This window comes from Pseudophryne corroboree, chromosome 5, assembly GCF_028390025.1.
Source record: "Pseudophryne corroboree isolate aPseCor3 chromosome 5, aPseCor3.hap2, whole genome shotgun sequence".
In the NCBI taxonomy this organism is placed as follows: domain Eukaryota; kingdom Metazoa; phylum Chordata; class Amphibia; order Anura; family Myobatrachidae; genus Pseudophryne; species Pseudophryne corroboree.
The window spans coordinates 423,839,880-423,856,810 of NC_086448.1; the positions used below are offsets into that span (position 1 = coordinate 423,839,880).

The following is a 16,931-nucleotide window of genomic DNA, read 5'->3' on the forward strand; positions in this document are numbered from 1 at the left end:
CAGCTCCAGGGCGGGAACATTTACTCTAAATGGCGCCCTGGGAGGGGCTACAGGTCAGAGCCTTATCCCCTTGCTGTACTTCACCATCGGGTACTGTCGGCCATAATAAAAATGGTTTATGCAGAAAACCGACCTCTGCCCTTGCCCTGGTGGTCTAGTGGGGTCCCTGTACCAACACAGTGTCCACGCCAGCACGCCACCTAAAGGCCACGCCGGATCACGATTTACAGCGGGTCCCACCTGGGGGACCCTCTTACCTCCTCCCTAGATGCGGCCATGCGATCCCAGAGAGCTGCGGAGAGTGTGTGTGCCTGACCTGAAGAACTGGAGCCCTCCGCTGTAAGTACCCGGCAACCAAGGCGCGGGAGTACACAGCCAGGGGAGGTGATGGAGCTGCAGCAAGAGATGTCAGAATGCCATCTAGCACTCAGAGTGCCTCTGCTGCAGCCCTTGAAGTCTTCTGTCTTCTTTTAAAAAGCTCTTTTCAGGGCTGCTGCCTGTTAGTGTCCTGCACTGCAGGCACCAACTTACAAATTGAGCTCCTGTGCACAGATGCGTAGTTATAGAGGAGGCGGCGCTGAGCATCTTGGGAACAGTCGAAGCTTTTAGCCTGTTGGTGCCTCGGATCAAGATCCTACTCTACACCCCAATGTTATCCCTGTGGAACCCAGTGTACCCCACTGCATAAAGTTTGTTTAATGACAATGCTGGGACATCCAGGTGATAATTAAATACACAGGGAATGCATCATAGTAGGCCACTGACACAATGAAAAAGTATGTTCCAATGAGAGAAAGCATGTGCAATTGTTGCTCTGGAGCTGGGCATCACTGACCTGTCTAAACTATTGGGCGTGATAGGGAAAATGTGTGAAAAGCGCAACTTTTCTGCTTACTCCATCGGGAGGGTAAGCAGAAATAATTAGGCATCTGCATATCTGCACCTGGACAGATTAACCAAAAAACATTACTGAATCATCCCCTTATTGTTTTACTACAGTATATAGCAGTGCCTAAACATTTTATTACATTTAATTTGTATTCATTACAAATGTACTGATTTGCAAATGTTGGGGTATAAGTAACGCGAACGGGTGGAAAATGATTGGAACCACTGGTGTAGATAAACACAAAGCTCATAATATAAACAGAAACAGTGATCCCGAGACTCCACATCCTGATTATCCATACTTTCCATAATGCAACACTAAAACAGCACATCCTCACATACTGCACATAAACAGCAAGTATATACAATCAATATATGACAACAGAAATATAATAACAAGACTTTGACACATCTCAACCTCCAGCACAAAAGACAATCAGCTCAGCACAGAACACAGCTAGTACACACACACCCAGGGCAGCAACGGCCGGCACGTCAGATCCTCTCACTACAACACACACACACACATACACCGGGGTGACCTGGCGCACACTCACCATCAACCAGCTGTAGCGCTTCAGTCGATACAGGACCATGTTGTTACGTCGGGGTGTAACGGGACAGCCAGCGCTACTGCTGCTGCTCTATGTTCCGGAAGTAGTGCGTTTACCAGCAAAACACTTCCCTGTCGCGTCCGGCTCGTCGTCCACATGCGCGTATTCCATTGGGCGCGTCCTGCCCTTACCATGATACACTAGCAGGCTGGCTGTGTGTAAGCGCTACACCCCTTAGCGTGTGTGAGACGGGACCTTAGATTGGTCGGCTGCAGAGAGGTGGCGACCTGTATTACATACACGTGATTGGAGCAGGCGCGGCGTGTGTCCGTCGTCCAGTCCTGCCACGGAAGGGAAACTAGACGCTGGCTACAGTCCTTGCCTCCAGCTCAGCCAGGGTAGCGCGCAGTCAGCACTGGTGGCAGCCGGTCTATTGCACAGTACTATTCTGGGATCGCTGCCGTATGGCCCTCATTCCGAGTTGATCGCTCGCTAGCTACTTTTAGCAGACGTGCTGCCCACTGAGGAGCGTATTTTCGCTTTGCAAGTGTGCGAACGTCTGTGCAGCCGAGCTGTGCAAAAACACTTTGGGAGTCATTCTGACCCAATCACACGCTGCAGTAATTCGCAGCGTGGCGATCGGGTCAGAACTGCGCATGGCCGCCCGTCGTTGTGCTACGATCGCCTCTGCCTGATTGACAGGCAGAGGCGGTCGATGGCCGGGAGGGGGCAAAGCGGCGGTGTTTGTGGCCGGACCGTGCGGGGAGTGGCCCGCAGCGGCTGCGTGATGTCACACGCAGCCACTGCGGGCCAGGGAGCGAGGAGTAGCTCCCGGCCAGCACGCTAAAGCTGCACTGGTCAGGAGCTACTCTTGAAGTGCAAAGGCATCGCCGCTGTGCGATGCCTTTGCACTTCTGCGGGGGGGGGGTTGGCAGCACTGACATGCGGGGCTGACTAGCCCTGTGCTGGACGTCCCCCCGCTTGGTCTGAGTTATTGATCGTAGCTGTGCTAAATTTAGCACAGCTACGATCAACTCGGAATGACCCCCTTTGTGCAGTTTCTGAGTAGGTCTGGTCTTACTCAGCCCTTGCGATCGCTTCAGTCTTTTTGGTCCCGAAATTGACGTCAAACACCAGCCCTGCAAACGCTTGGACACGTCTGCGTTTTTCCAAACATTCCCAGAAAACAGTCAGTTGCCACCCACACACGCCTCTTACTGTCAATCTCCTCGCGATCGCCCGTGCAATTGGATTCTTTGTTAAATCCATAGCTCAGCAACGATCTGCTGAGTACCCGTACGATGCGCATTGCAGTGCATGCGCAGAAGAGACCTGATCACTGCGCTGCGAAAAACGTCAGCGAGCGATCAACTCGGAATGACCCCCATTATCCACGTACTGTATTACTCTGTGCCTGCTTCCCACTGAGTTATATAACTGTATAACAGTAAGTGTTATTTTTGTTACCTGTCCAATTACACATGTCTGAGCTGCCTGTCCCAACGTCCTAGACCCGAGTCACGCTGCACACACCTACATGACTAACCAACAAGAGATGTCATTCACTGCATATTAGGGGGTCATTCCGAGTTGATCGCACGTAGCAACTTTTTGCTGCTCGTGCGATCAACTAGACGCCGCCTATGGGGGAGTGTATTTCTCTGACGTCCTAGTGGATGCTGGGGACTCCGTCAGGACCATGGGGAATAGCGGCTCCGCAGGAGACAGGGCACAAAAGTAAAAGCTTTAGGATCAGGTGGTGTGCACTGGCTCCTCCCCCTATGACCCTCCTCCAAGCCTCAGTTAGATTTTTGTGCCCGGCCGAGAAGGGTGCAATCTAGGTGGCTCTCCTAAAGAGCTGCTTAGAGTAAAAGTTTTGTTAGGTTTTTTATTTTCAATGAGTCCTGCTGGCAACAGGCTCACTGCATCGAGGGACTTAGGGGAGAGAAGTGAACTCACCTACGTGCAGGATGGATTGGCTTCTTAGGCTACTGGACACCATTAGCTCCAGAGGGAGTCGGAACACAGGTCTCACCCTGGGGTTCGTCCCGGAGCCGCGCCGCCGACCCCCTTGCAGATGCCGAAAAGTGAAGAGGTCCAGAAACCGGCGGCAGAAGACTTTTCAGTCTTCATAAGGTAGCGCACAGCACTGCAGCTGTGCGCCATTGTTGTCAGCACACTTCATAGCAGCGGTCACTGAGGGTGCAGGGCGCTGGGGGGGGCGCCCTGGGCAGCAATGATAGTACCTTATTCTGGCTAAAAATACATCACATATAGCCCCTGGGGGCTATATGGATGTATTTAACCCCTGCCAGGTCTCAGAAAAACGGGAGAAGAAGCCCGCCGAAAAGGGGGCGGGGCCTATTCTCCTCAGCACACAGCGCCATTTTCCCTCACAAAAATGCTGGTGGGAAGGCTCCCAGGCTCTCCCCTGCACTGCACTATAGAAACAGGGTTAAAACAGAGAGGGGGGGCACTTATTTGGCGATATGACTATATATATTAAAATGCTATAAGGGAAAAACACTTATATAAAGGTTGTCCCTGTATAATTATAGCGTTTTTGGTGTGTGCTGGCAAACTCTCCCTCTGTCTCCCCAAAGGGCTAGTGGGGTCCTGTCCTCTATCAGAGCATTCCCTGTGTGTGTGCTGTGTGTCGGTACGTGTGTGTCGACATGTATGAGGACGATGTTGGTGAGGAGGCGGAGCAATTGCCTGTAATGGTGATGTCACTCTCTAGGGAGTCGACACCGGAATGGATGGCTTATTTAAGGAATTACGTGATAATGTCAACACGCTGCAAGGTCGGTTGACGACATGAGACGGCCGGCAAACCAATTAGTACCTGTCCAGGCGTCTCAAACACCGTCAGGGGCGTTAAAACGTCCTTTTACCTCAGTCGGTCGACACAGACACGGACACTGACTCCAGTGTCGACGGTGAAGAAACAAACGTATTTTCCTTTAGGGCCACACGTTACTTGTTAAGGGCAATGAAGGAGGTGTTACATATTTCTGATACTACAAGTACCACAAAAAAGGGTATTATGTGGAGTGTGAAAAAACTACCTGTAGTTTTTCGTGAATCAGATAAATTAAATGAAGTGTGTGATGATGCGTGGGTTTCCCCCGATAGAAAATTATTGGCGGTATACCCTTTCCCGCCAGAAGTTAGGGCGCGTTGGGAAACACCCCTTAGGGTGGATAAGGCGCTCACACGCTTATCAAAACAAGTGGCGGTACCATCTCCAGATAGGGCCGCCCTCAAGGAGCCAGCTGATAGGAGGCTGGAAAATATCCTAAAAAGTATATACACACATACTGGTGTTATACTGCGACCAGCGATCGCCTCAGCCTGGATGTGCAGCGCTGGGGTGGCTTGGTCGGATTCCCTGACTGAAAATATTGATACCCTTGACAGGGACAGTATTTTATTGACTATAGAGCATTTAAAGGATGCATTTCTATATATGCGAGATGCACAGAGGGATATTTGCACTCTGGCATCAAGAGTAAGTGCGATGTCCATATCTGCCAGAAGTTGTTTATGGACACGACAGTGGTCAGGTGATGCAGATTCCAAACGGCACATGGAAGTATTGCCGTATAAAGGAGAAAAAGACAACGTCTTTTCAGCCTCTGTCCTTTCGTCCCCATAAGGGCAAGCGGGCAAAAGGCCAGTCATATCTGCCATGGGATAGAGGAAAGGGAAGAAGACTGCAGCAGGCAGCCCATTCCCAGAAACAGAAGCCCTCCACCGCTTCTGCCAAGTCCTCAGCATGACGCTGGGGCCGTACAAGCGGACTCAGGTGCGGTGGGGGGGGTCGTCTCAAGAGTTTCAGCACGCAGTGGGCTCACTCGCAAGTGGACCCCTGGATCCTACAAGTAGTATCCTAGGGGTACAGATTGGAAATTCGAGACGTCTCCCCCTCGCAGGTTCCTGAAGTCTGCTTTACCAACGTCTCCCTCCGACAGGGAGGCAGTAGTGGAAACAATTCACAAGCTGTATTCCCAGCAGGTGATAATCAAAGTACCCCTCCTACAACAAGGAAAGGGGTATTATTCCACACTATATTGTGGTACTGAAGCCAGACGGCTCGGTGAGACCTATTCTAAATCTGAAATAGTTGAACACTTACATACAAAGGTTCAAATCAAGATGGAGTCACTCAGAGCAGTGATAGCGAACCAGGAAGAAGGGGACTATATGGTGTCCCGGGACATCAGGGATGCTTACCTCCATGTCCCAATTTGCCCTTCTCACCAAGGGTACCTCAGGTTCGTGGTACAGATCTGTCACTATCAGTTTCAGACGCTGCCGGTTGGATTGTCCACGGCACCCCGGGTCCTTACCAAGGTAATGGCCGAAATGATGATTCTTCTTCAAAGAAAATGGACGATCTCCTGATAGGGGCAAGGTCCAGAGAACAGTTGGAGGTCGGAGTAGCACTATCTCAAGTAGTTCTACGACAGCACGGGTGGATTCTAAATATTCCAAAACCGCAGCTGTTTCCGACGACACGTCTGCTGTTCCTAGGGATGATTCTGGACACAGTCCAGAAAAAGGTGTTTCTCCCGGAGAAGAAAGCCAGGGAGTTATCCGAGCTAGTCAGGAACCTCCTAAAACCAGGAAAAGTGTCAGTGCATCATTGCACAAGGGTCCTTGGAAAAATGGTGGCTTCTTACGAAGCGATTCCATTCGGTAGATTTCACGCAAGAACTTTTCAGTGGGATCTGCTGGAAAAATGGTCCGGATCGCATCTTCAAATGCATCAGCGGATAACCCTGTCTCCAAGGACAAGGGTGTTTCTTCTGCGGTGGCTGCAGAGTGCTCATCTACTAAAGGGCCGCAGATTCGGCATTCAGGACTGGGTCCTGGTGACCACGGATGCCAGCCTGAGAGGCTGGGGAGCAGTCACACAGGGAAAAAATTTCCAGGGAGTGTGATCAAGTCTGGAGACTTCTCTCCACATAAATATACTGGAGCTAAGGGCAATTTACAATGTTCTAAGCTTAGCAAGACCTCTGCTTCAAGGTCAGCCGGTATTGATCCAGTGGGACAACATCACGGCAGTCGCCCACGTAAACAGACAGGGCGGCACAAGAAGCAGGAGGGCAATGGCAGAAACTGCAAGGATTCTTCGCTGGGCGAAAAATCATGTGATAGCACTGTCAGCAGTGTTCATTCCGGGAGTGGACAACTGGGAAGCAGACTTCCTCAGCAGGCACGACCTCCACCCGGGAGAGTGGGGACTTCATCGGGAAGTATTCCACATGATTGTGAACCGTTGGGAAAGACCAAAGGTGGACATGATGGCGTCCCGCCTGAACAAAAAACTGGACAGATATTGCGCCAGGTCAAGAGACCCTCAAGCAATATCTGTGGACGTTCTGGTAACACCGTGGGTGTACCAGTCGGTGTATGTGTTCCCTCCTCTGCTTCTCATAACCAAGGTACTGAGAATTATAAGACATAGAGGAGTAAGAACTATACTCGTGGCTCCGGATTGGCCAAGAAGGACGTGGCACCCGGAACTTCAAGAAATGCTCACAGAGGACTCATGGCCTCTGCCGCTAAGAAGGGACTTGCTTCAGCAAGTACCAGGTCTGTTCCAAGACTTACCGCGGCTGCGTTTGACGGCATGGCGGTGGAACGCCAGATCCTAAGGGAAAAAGGCATTCCGGAAGAGGTCATTCCTACCCTGGTCAAAGCCAGGAAGGAGGTGACCGCAAAACATTATCACCACATGTGGCGAAAATATGTTGCGTGGTGTGAGGCCAGGAAGGCCCCACGAAGAAATTTCAACTCGGTCGATTCCTGCATTTCCTGCAAACAGGAGTGTCTATGGGCCTCAAATTGGGGTCCATTAAGGTTCATATTTCGGCCCTGTCAATTTTCTTCCAGAAAGAATTGGCTTCAGTTCCTGAAGTCCAGAAGTTTGTCAAGGGAGTATTGCATATACAACCCCCTTTTTGTGCCTCCAGTGGCACTGTGGCATCTCAACGTAGTTCTGGGATTCCTCAAATCAAATTTTAAACCGCTCAAATCTGTGGATTTGAAATATCTCACATGAAAAGTGACCATGCTGTTGGCCCTGGCCTCGGCCAGGCGAGTGTCAGAATTGGCGGCTTTGTCTCACAAAAGCCATATCTGATTGTCCATTCGGACAGGGCAGAGCTGCGGACTCGTCCCCAGTTTCTTCCTAAGGTGGTGTCAGCGTTTCACCTGAACCAGCTTATTGTGGTACCTGCGGCTACTAGGGACTTGGAGGACTCCAAGTTGCTAGATGTTGTCAGGGCCCTGAAAATATAGGTTTCCAGGACGGCTGGAGTCAGGAAAACTGACTCGCTGTTATCCTGTATGCACCCAACAAACTGGGTGCTCTTGCTTCTAAGCAGACGATTGCTCGTTCGATTTGTAGCACATTTCAACTTGCACATTCTGTGGCAGGCCTGCCACAGCCTAAATCTGTCAAGGCCCATTCCACAATGAAGGTGGGCTCATCCTGGGCGGCTGCCCGAGGGGTCTCGGCATTACAACTCTGCCGAGCAGCTACGTGGTCGGGGGAGAACACGTTTGTAAAATTCTACAAATTTGATACCCTGGCTAAAGAGGACCTGGAGTTCTCTCATTCGGTGCTGCAGAGTCATCCGCACTCTCCCGCCCGTTTGGGAGCTTTGGTATAATCCCCATGGTCCTGACGGAGTCCCCAGCATCCACTAGGACGTCAGAGAAAATAAGATTTTACTTACCGATAAATCTATTTCTCGTAGTCCGTAGTGGATGCTGGGCGCCCATCCCAAGTGCGGATTGTCTGCAATACTTGTACATAGTTATTGTTACAAAAATCGGGTTATTATTGTTGTGAGCCATCTTTTCAGAGGCTCCGCTGTTATCATGCTGTTAACTGGGTTCAGATCACAGGTTGTACAGTGTGATTGGTGTGGCTGGTATGAGTCTTACCCGGGATTCAAAATCCTTCCTTATTGTGTACGCTCGTCCGGGCACAGTATCCTAACTGAGGCTTGGAGGAGGGTCATAGGGGGAGGAGCCAGTGCACACCACCTGATCCTAAAGCTTTTACTTTTGTGCCCTGTCTCCTGCGGAGCCGCTATTCCCCATGGTCCTGACGGAGTCCCCAGCATCCACTACGGACTACGAGAAATAGATTTATCGGTAAGTAAAATCTTATTTTTAGCATAGCAAGGCTGCGATCGCTTGTGCAGCCCTGCTATGCTAAAAAAGTTTTGTGTAAAACAAGACTAGCCCTGCAGTTACTTACCCTGTGCGATGGATCCAGCGATGAAGGTCCCGGAATTGACGTCAGACATCCACCCTCCAAACGCCTGGACATGCCTGTGTTCGCTGCTCCACTCCCAGAAAACGGTCAGTTGACGTTGCGGAACTCCTTCCGCCTGTCACTCTAATTCTTGTCGTTGCCCAGCAACGCGCGTGCGCATTGCGGCCGTCGCACATGCGCAGAACAGACCCGTTCGCACCGCTGCGACAAACAGCAGCGTGCGAACGGGTCGGCATGAACCCCCATGTTAGAAACAAATTTGGGCCCAGATTTATCAAGCTTTGGAGGGGTGTGGTTCATAAGGTCGACCACACTTTGGTCGACTGTCTAGGTTGACCACTATTGGTTGACAGTAACTAAGTCAACACCTAAAATAGGTCGACATGAGCAAGGTCGACATAACAAAAAGACGACTTGTTTTAAAAAAAAAAAATGTTGTCGTTTTCTTCTTACAGTGACTGGGAACCCCAATTAGTGCACCGTGTCCCCTAGCATGATTCGGGCAAGGTGCCTGGCTCCGCTGCCTCGGCACAGTTTACAGTTCCAAATTGTAGTCCACGTGGATCATAAAGTATGAAAAAGTCCAAAAAAATGGGGAAAAAATTGTGAAAAACCCATGTCGACCAATAGAGGTGGACCTAGAGACCGGATAACGCTTTGGAGAGTGATAAATAGGGTTATAAAGGGCCAACCAACCAGCTCCTGTCATATTTCAAACACAGCCTGTAACATGACAGGAGCTGATTGTCTGGTACCAGAGCTGGTCCTAAACAATATGATGCCCTAGGGAAGACTTTGGCTGGTGCCCCCTAACACCGCTGCTATTCCGCCTCTGACCCTGCACCCCTTTCCAAGCACCATCACCCCTCACACAGTCCTCATTTCTCTTACGTCCTAGAGGATGCTGGGGTCCACATTAGTACCATGGGGTATAGACGTGTCTACTAGGAGCCATTGGCACTTTAAGAATTTGAGAGTGTGGGCTGGCTCCTCCCTCTATGCCCCTCCTACCAGACTCAGTTTAGAAAATGTGTCCGGAGGAGCCGGTCATAGCTAGGGGAGCTCTACAGAACTTCTCTGGTAAAAGTTTATTTTTAGAGTTTATTATTTCTCATACGTCCTAGAGGATGCTGGGGACGCTTCAAGAACCATGGGGTATAGACGGGATCTGCAGGAGACATGGGCACTTTAAGACTTTTAAGGGTGTGACCTGGCTCCTCCCTCTATGCCCCTGCTCCAGACCCCAGTTTTAGAATTGTGCCCAGGCAGACTGGATGCACTTAGAGGAGCTCTACTGAGTTTCTCTGAAAAGACTTTATGGCCCTCATTCCGAGTTTGCTCGCTAGCCGCTTTTCGCAGCAGTGCACACGCTAAGCTGCCGCCCTCTGGGAGTGAATCTTAGCTTAGCAGAATTGCGAACGAAAGATTCGCAAAATTGCGAATAGAAATTTCTTCGCAGTTTCTGAGTAGCTCGAGACTTACTCTGCCACTGCGATCAGTTCATTCAGTTTCGTTCCTGGTTTGACGTCACAAACACACCCAGCGTTCGCCCAGGCACTCCCCCGTTTCTCCAGCCACTCCCGCGTTTTTCCCAGAAACGGCAGCGTTTCTTCACACACACCCATAAAACGGGCAGTTTCCGCCCAGAAACACGCACTTCCTGTCAATCACACTCCGATCACCAGAACGAAGAAAAATCCTCGTAATGCCGTGAGTAAAATACCAAACTTCTTAGCAAATTTACTTAACCCAGCCGCAGTGCGAACATTGCGCATGCGCAGTTAGCAGAAAATCGCACCGATGCGAAGGAAAATAACGAGCGAACAACTCGAAATGAGGGCCTATGTTAGGTTTTTTATTTTCAGGGAGGACTACTGGCAATAGTCTCCCTGCATCGTGGGACTTAGGGGAGAGAAGTCAGACCTACTTCTAGTGAGTTTAAAGGCTCTGCTTCTTGGCTACAGGACACCATTAGCTCCTGAGGGTTTGGAACACTAGGTATGCCTAGGGGTTCACTCCCAGAGCCCGCCGTCACCCCCTTTGCAGAGCCAGAAGTCAGAAGAAAGAAAGAAGACTTAAATGACGGCTTCTGAGGTACCGCACAGTGATCGCTCCCACACACAGCGGCACTACAGGGTGCAGGGCGCAGGGGGGCGCCCTTGGCAGCATAAAACTCATTAAGGCTGGCAAAGTGGATTTTAAGTGCCTAGGCACAAAATCCTGACCCCCGCCAGTGTGATTATATTTAAAAATAGCAGGGCTGAAGCGCGCCATTAAGGGGGCGGGCTTAGCCCTCACAGCTCTCATCAGCGCCATTTTCTCTTCTCTGAGCTGCAGAGATGCTGGTCCTTCCTCAACACTGCTGTACAGGTGGCAGGGTGAAAAACGGGGGGGGGGGGGGGGCACAGTTGATTTGGTGGCTGCTGGCAATAACCTCCCTACATCGTGGGACTGGGGGAGTAGTGTCCGCTCTGCGGGGTCTGAGCCACTATCTTCGCTGACAGGACACTGAGCTCCTGAGGGGATTGAACGTTCCCCGCCACAGGAGATCGCTCACCCCGGCAGCATGCCGCCACCCCTTACAGAGCCAGAAGATCAGTGACGAGTAAGTCACCGGCCCCCCTAGCAGCGGGGAGCCGGTGTGAAGATGGCGGCAACAGGGTATTGAGCGCAGTACTAACTGCACTCCGGGGCTTAGCGGTACTTAGTGCAGCGCTGTGAGGGGCGCCCTGAGCCAGCGCCTACACCCTACACTGACCTCTCAGCCTGTCAGGGTCCCAGGATCGCTGCCAGCACAATTCCTCAGGCCAGTATAATCTCCAGAAGAGTGGGAAGACAATGCCATTAAGGGGGCGGAGCTTCTCAGAGTGAACCCAGCAGCGTTCAGCGCCATTTTCCTGCCTGCAGAAACGCTGTCAGTGTAGAGCAGTCCCTCCATATCAGCTGCAGCTATCTCTTACGGTACCAGGGGATTGTAGAAGGGGGGGAGACTGTGTAACCTATTAAGGTGCACAGTCAGCGCTGCTTTGGGTCTCCCTATACCTTGAAAGCGCTGTGTGTGGGTTGCCTCCAATCTCTCTGTCTCTCTTGCCATTCTTGGGGGTGAAACTCTGTCTATCCTTCCCTGTGTGTGTGTGGAGTGTCTGGGGTCTCCATTTAGCTATGTCCAGGGACTCTGTGTCATATGCTGCAGAAGATATGTCCTCCCAGGATGATCTCATGCCATGTAATCAGGATTGCACTGTTTTAGCGCAGATACCAGCAAGGGAGCCTGAATGGTTATCCTCTTATCAAATCTATGATTTCTCAGATTTCTACTAGGGTTGCACAGAATTAATCTGCAACTCAAGTTTCTCTTACGTCCTAGAGGATGCTGGGGACTCCGTAAGGACCATGGGGTATAGACGGGCTCCGCAGGAGACATGGGCACTATAAAGAACTTTAGAATGGGTGTGCACTGGCTCCTCCCTCTATGCCCCTCCTCCAGACCTCAGTTAGATCCTGTGCCCAGAGGAGACTGGGTGCATTACAGGGAGCTCTCCTGAGTTTCTCTGAAAAAATAATTTTATTTTTATTTTCAGGGAGCACTGCTGGCAACAGGCTCCCTGCATCGTGGGACTGAGGAGAGAGAAGCAGACCTACTTAAATGATAGGCCCTGCTTCTTAGGCTACTGGACACCATTAGCTCCAGAGGGAGTCGGAACGCAGGTCTCCCCTCGCCGTTCATCCCGGAGCTGCGCCGCCGTCCTCCTCACAGAGCCGGAAGATAGAAGCCGGGTGAGTATAAGAAGAAAGAAGACTTCAAAGGCGGCAGAAGACTTCAGATCTTCTCTGAGGTAACGTGCAGCGGTAACGCTGCGCGCCATTGCTCCCACAAACACACACGGCAGGCACTGATGGGTGCAGGGCGCAGGGGGGGCGCCCTGGGCAGCAATTTTAAACCTCTAGGACTGGCTGAAATGAATATATAGGCTCCGTGGGCTGTATATAGTAAATCCCCCGCCAGTATTTAAAGAAATTGAGTGGGACCGAAGCCCGCCGCTGAGGGGGCGGAGCTTGATCCCTTAGCACTAACCAGCACCATTTTCTCCACAGACACTGCAGAGAAGCTGACTCCCCGGACTCTCCCCTGCTGAACACGGTGACACAGGGCAGAAAAGAGGGGGAGGGGGGCACTTGTAAGGCGCAGTAGGTGTATTATATGCACATAATTATATAAAAGCGCTATTTAGCTGGGAATTGGTTTTTCCAGTGTCAGTTGGCGCTGGGTGTGTGCTGGCATACTCTCTCTCTGTCTCTCCAAAGGGCTTTATTGGGGATCTGTCTCCATATAAATATCCCTGTGTGTGTGGGGGTGTCGGTACGAGTGTGTCGGCATGTCTGAAGCGGAAGGCTCTTCTAAGGAGGAGGTCGAGCAGATGATTGTGGTGTCTCCGTCCGCAACGCCGTCACCTGATTGGTAGGACATGTGGAATGTTTTAAATGCAAATGTGACATTGTTACATAAGAGGTTGGACAAAGCAGAGTCCAGGGAAAAAGCATGGAGTCAATCCATGGCTTTGACTGTGTCACATGGCCCTTCAGGGTCTCAAAAACGTCCCCCTTCCCAAATGGCAGACACTGATACCGACACGGATTCTGACTCCAGTGTCGACTACGAGGATGCAAGGTTACACCCAAGGGTGGCAAAAAGTATTCATTATATGATTATTGCAATAAAAGATGTTTTACATATCACAGATGACCCCTCTGTCCCTGACATGAGGGTACACATGTTTAAGGAAAAGAAACCTGAGGTGACATTTCCCCCATCTCATGAGCTGAACACATTATTTGAAAAAGCTTGGGAAACTCCAGACAAAAAACTGCAGATTCCCAAAAGAATTCTTATGGCGTATCCTTTCCCGGCACAGGACAGGGTACGGTGGGAATCCTTGCCCAGGGTAGACAAGGCTTTGACGCTCTTATCCAAGAAGGTGGCGCTACCGTCTTTCAGACACGGCAGCCCTCAAGGATCCTGCTGACCGCAGACAGGAAACGACTTTAAAATCAATTTATACACATACGGGTGCTTTGCTCAGACCGGCAATAGCATCGGCTTGGGTTTGTAGCGCGGTAGCAGCTTGGACAGATACCTTGTCAGCTGATATGGATACCCTAGATAGGGATACCATTTTGTTGATCTTAGGTCACATCAAAGACGCAGTCTTATATATGAGGGATGCTCAGAGAGACGTCGGCCTACTAGGTTCAAGGGCCAACGCTATGGCGATTTCTGCTAGGCGAGCACTGTGGACCTGCCAGTGGACGGGTGATGCCGACTCAAAAAGGCATATGGAAGTTTTACCTTACAAGGGTGAGGTTTTATTTGGGGAAGGTCTCGCGGACCTGGTTTCCACAGCTACCGCGGGTAAATCTACTTTGTTGCCTTATGTTCCCCCACAGCAAAAGAAAACGCCGCAATATCAGATGCAGTCCTTTCGTTCGCATAAGTCCAGAAGAGGTCGGGGCTCTTCCTTCCTCGCCAGTGGTAAGGGTAAAGGGAAAATAATGCCTGCTACGGCCAGTTCCCAGGAACAGAAGTGCTCCCCGGCTTCTACTAAATCCACCGCATGACGCTGGGGCTTCACTGGGGGAGTCCGCTCCGGTGGGGGCACGTCTTCGACTCTTCAGTCACGTCTGGATTCAGCCGGACGTGGATCCTTGGGTGATGGAAATTGTATCCCAAGGCTACAAGCTGGAATTCGAAGACGTGCCTCCCCGCCGATTCTTCAAATCGGCTTTACCAACGTCTCCCCCAGAGAGGGAGATAGTTTTAGCTGCAATTCAAAAGCTGTGTCTACAGCAAGTGATTATCAAGGCTCCCTTAATACAGCAGGGAAAAGAGTACTATTCAACCCTATTTGTGGTCCCGAAACCGGATGGCTCGGTCAGACCCATTCTAAACTTAAAATCACTGAACCTGTACTTAAAAAGGTTCAAGTTCAAGATGGAATGGCTAAGGGCAGTGATCTCCAGCCTGGAAGGGGGGGATTTTATGGTGTCACTAGACATAAAGGATGCATACCTTCATGTCCCCATTTATCCTCCTCATCAGACGTACCTGAGATTCGCTGTACAGGACTGTCATTACCAATTTCAGACGTTGCCGTTTGGGCTGTCCACGGCCCCAAGGGTTTTCACCAAGGTAATGGCGGAAATGATGGTACTCCTGTGCAGGCAAGGAGTCACAATTATCCTGTACTTGGACGATCTCCTGATAAAAGCGAGATCAAAGGAACAGTTACAGAAAAGCGTGTCGCTCTCTCTGAGAGTGCTGCAGCGACATGGCTGGATCCTAAATCTACCAAAGTCACAGTTGGTTCCAACAACTCGGCTGTCTTTCTTAGGCATGATTCTGGACACAGAACAAAAGAGGGTTTTTCTCCCGATGGAAAAAGCCCAGGAACTCCAGAACATGGTCAGAGACCTGTTAAAACCAAAAAGAGTGTCAGTACATCAATGCACTCGGGTACTGGGAAAAATGGTGGCGACCTATGAGGCCATCCCCTTCGGCAGGTTTCATGCGAGGACTTTTCAGTGGGACCTTCTGGACAAGTGGTCCGGGTCCCACCTTCAAATACATCAGAAAATAACCCTATCACCCAGGGCCAGGGTGTCTCACCTGTGGTGGCTGCAGAGTGCTCACCTTCTAGAAGGTCGCAGGTTCGGCGCTCAGAACTGGGTTCTGGTGACCACAGACGCAAGCCTCCGAGGATCGGGAGCAGTCACACAAGGCAGGAATTTTCAGGGACTGTGGTCAAGCCAGGAGGTTTGTCTACACATCAACATACTGGAATTAAGGGCCATATACAACGGCCTGCGACAAGCGGAGAATCTTCTTCGCGACCTACCGGTTCTGATTCAATCAGACAACGTCACAGCCATGGCTCATGTAAACCGCCAAGGCGGGACAAGGAGCAGAGTGGCAGTGGCGGAAGCCACCAGGATTGTGCGCTGGTCAGAAAATCATGTAAGCGCTCTGTCAGCGGTATTCATTCCGGGAGTGGACAACTGGGAAGCAGACTTCCTCAGCAAACACGATCTCCATCCAGGAGAGTGGGGTCTTCATCAAGAAGTCTTTGCAGAAATAACAAGTCTTTGGGGACTTCCTCAAATAGACATGATGGCATCACGCCTCAACAAGAAGCTTCGGAGGTACTGTGCCAGGTCAAGGGACCCTCAGGCAGTAGCGGTGGACGCCCTGGTGACACAATGGGTGTTTCAGTCGGTCTATGTGTTCCCTCCTCTTCCTCTCATCTCAAAAATATTGAGAATCATAAGACGAAAAAGAGTACGGACAATACTCATTGTTCCAGATTGGCCTCGAAGGGCCTGGTATTCAGTTCTTCAGGAGATGCTCACAGGAGATCCGTGGCCTCTTCCTCTCAGAGAGGACCTGTTGCAGCAGGGGCCCTGCATGTTCCAAGACTTACCGCGGTTACGTTTGATGGCATGGCGGTTGAACACCGAATCCTAGCGGGGAAGGGTATTCCGGAAGAAGTCATCCCTACTCTGATAAAGGCTAGGAAGGAAGTAACGGCAAAACATTATCACCGTATCTGGAGGAAGTATGTATCTTGGTGTGAAGCCAAGAATGCTCCTATGGAAGATTTCCACTTGGGCCGTTTTCTCCACTTTCTACAGACAGGAGTGGATATGGGCCTAAAGCTAGGCTCAATTAAGGTACAGATTTCGGCCCTATCTATATTCTTTCAGAAGGAATTGGCTTCTCTCCCAGAAGTCCAAACTTTTGTAAAGAGAGTGCTACACATCCAGTCTCCTTTTGTGCCCCCAGTGGCACCATGGGACCTTAACGTGGTGTTACAGTTCCTAAAATCTCACTGGTTTGAACCTCTTCAAACAGTTGACTTAAAGTTTCTCACTTGGAAGGTGGTCATGTTGTTGGCTTTGGCATCTGCAAGGCAGGTGTCCGAATTGGCGGCCTTATCTCATAAGAGCCCCTATTTAATTTTCCATGAGGATAGAGCAGAGTTGAGTACTCGTCCTCAATTTTTGCCCAAGGTGGTGTCATCGTTTCATATGAACCAACCTATTGTGGTGCCTGTGGCTACGGGTGACTTGGAGGATTCCAAATCCCTTGATGTAGTCAGGGCCTTAAAAATTTACGTAGCCAGGACGGCTCGGGT

General features: G+C 50.7%; 1 protein-coding gene across 2 annotated transcripts in view; it reads right to left on the reverse strand.

Annotated features, from left to right (window-relative positions):
• The window catches only part of ICE1 (interactor of little elongation complex ELL subunit 1), a 292,267-nt gene extending 290,520 nt beyond the window's left edge, over window positions 1-1,747 (reverse strand). The window contains exon 1 of one of the 2 annotated variants that reach the window (XM_063922809.1): window positions 1,446-1,741. The gene's annotated coding sequence lies outside the window, so the exon portion shown is untranslated. Of the gene's footprint in view, window positions 1-1,445 lie in introns of both variants that reach the window. The other variant, XM_063922810.1, reaches the window with a different exon arrangement.
• Window positions 1,748-16,931: the final 15,184 nt, after the last annotated feature.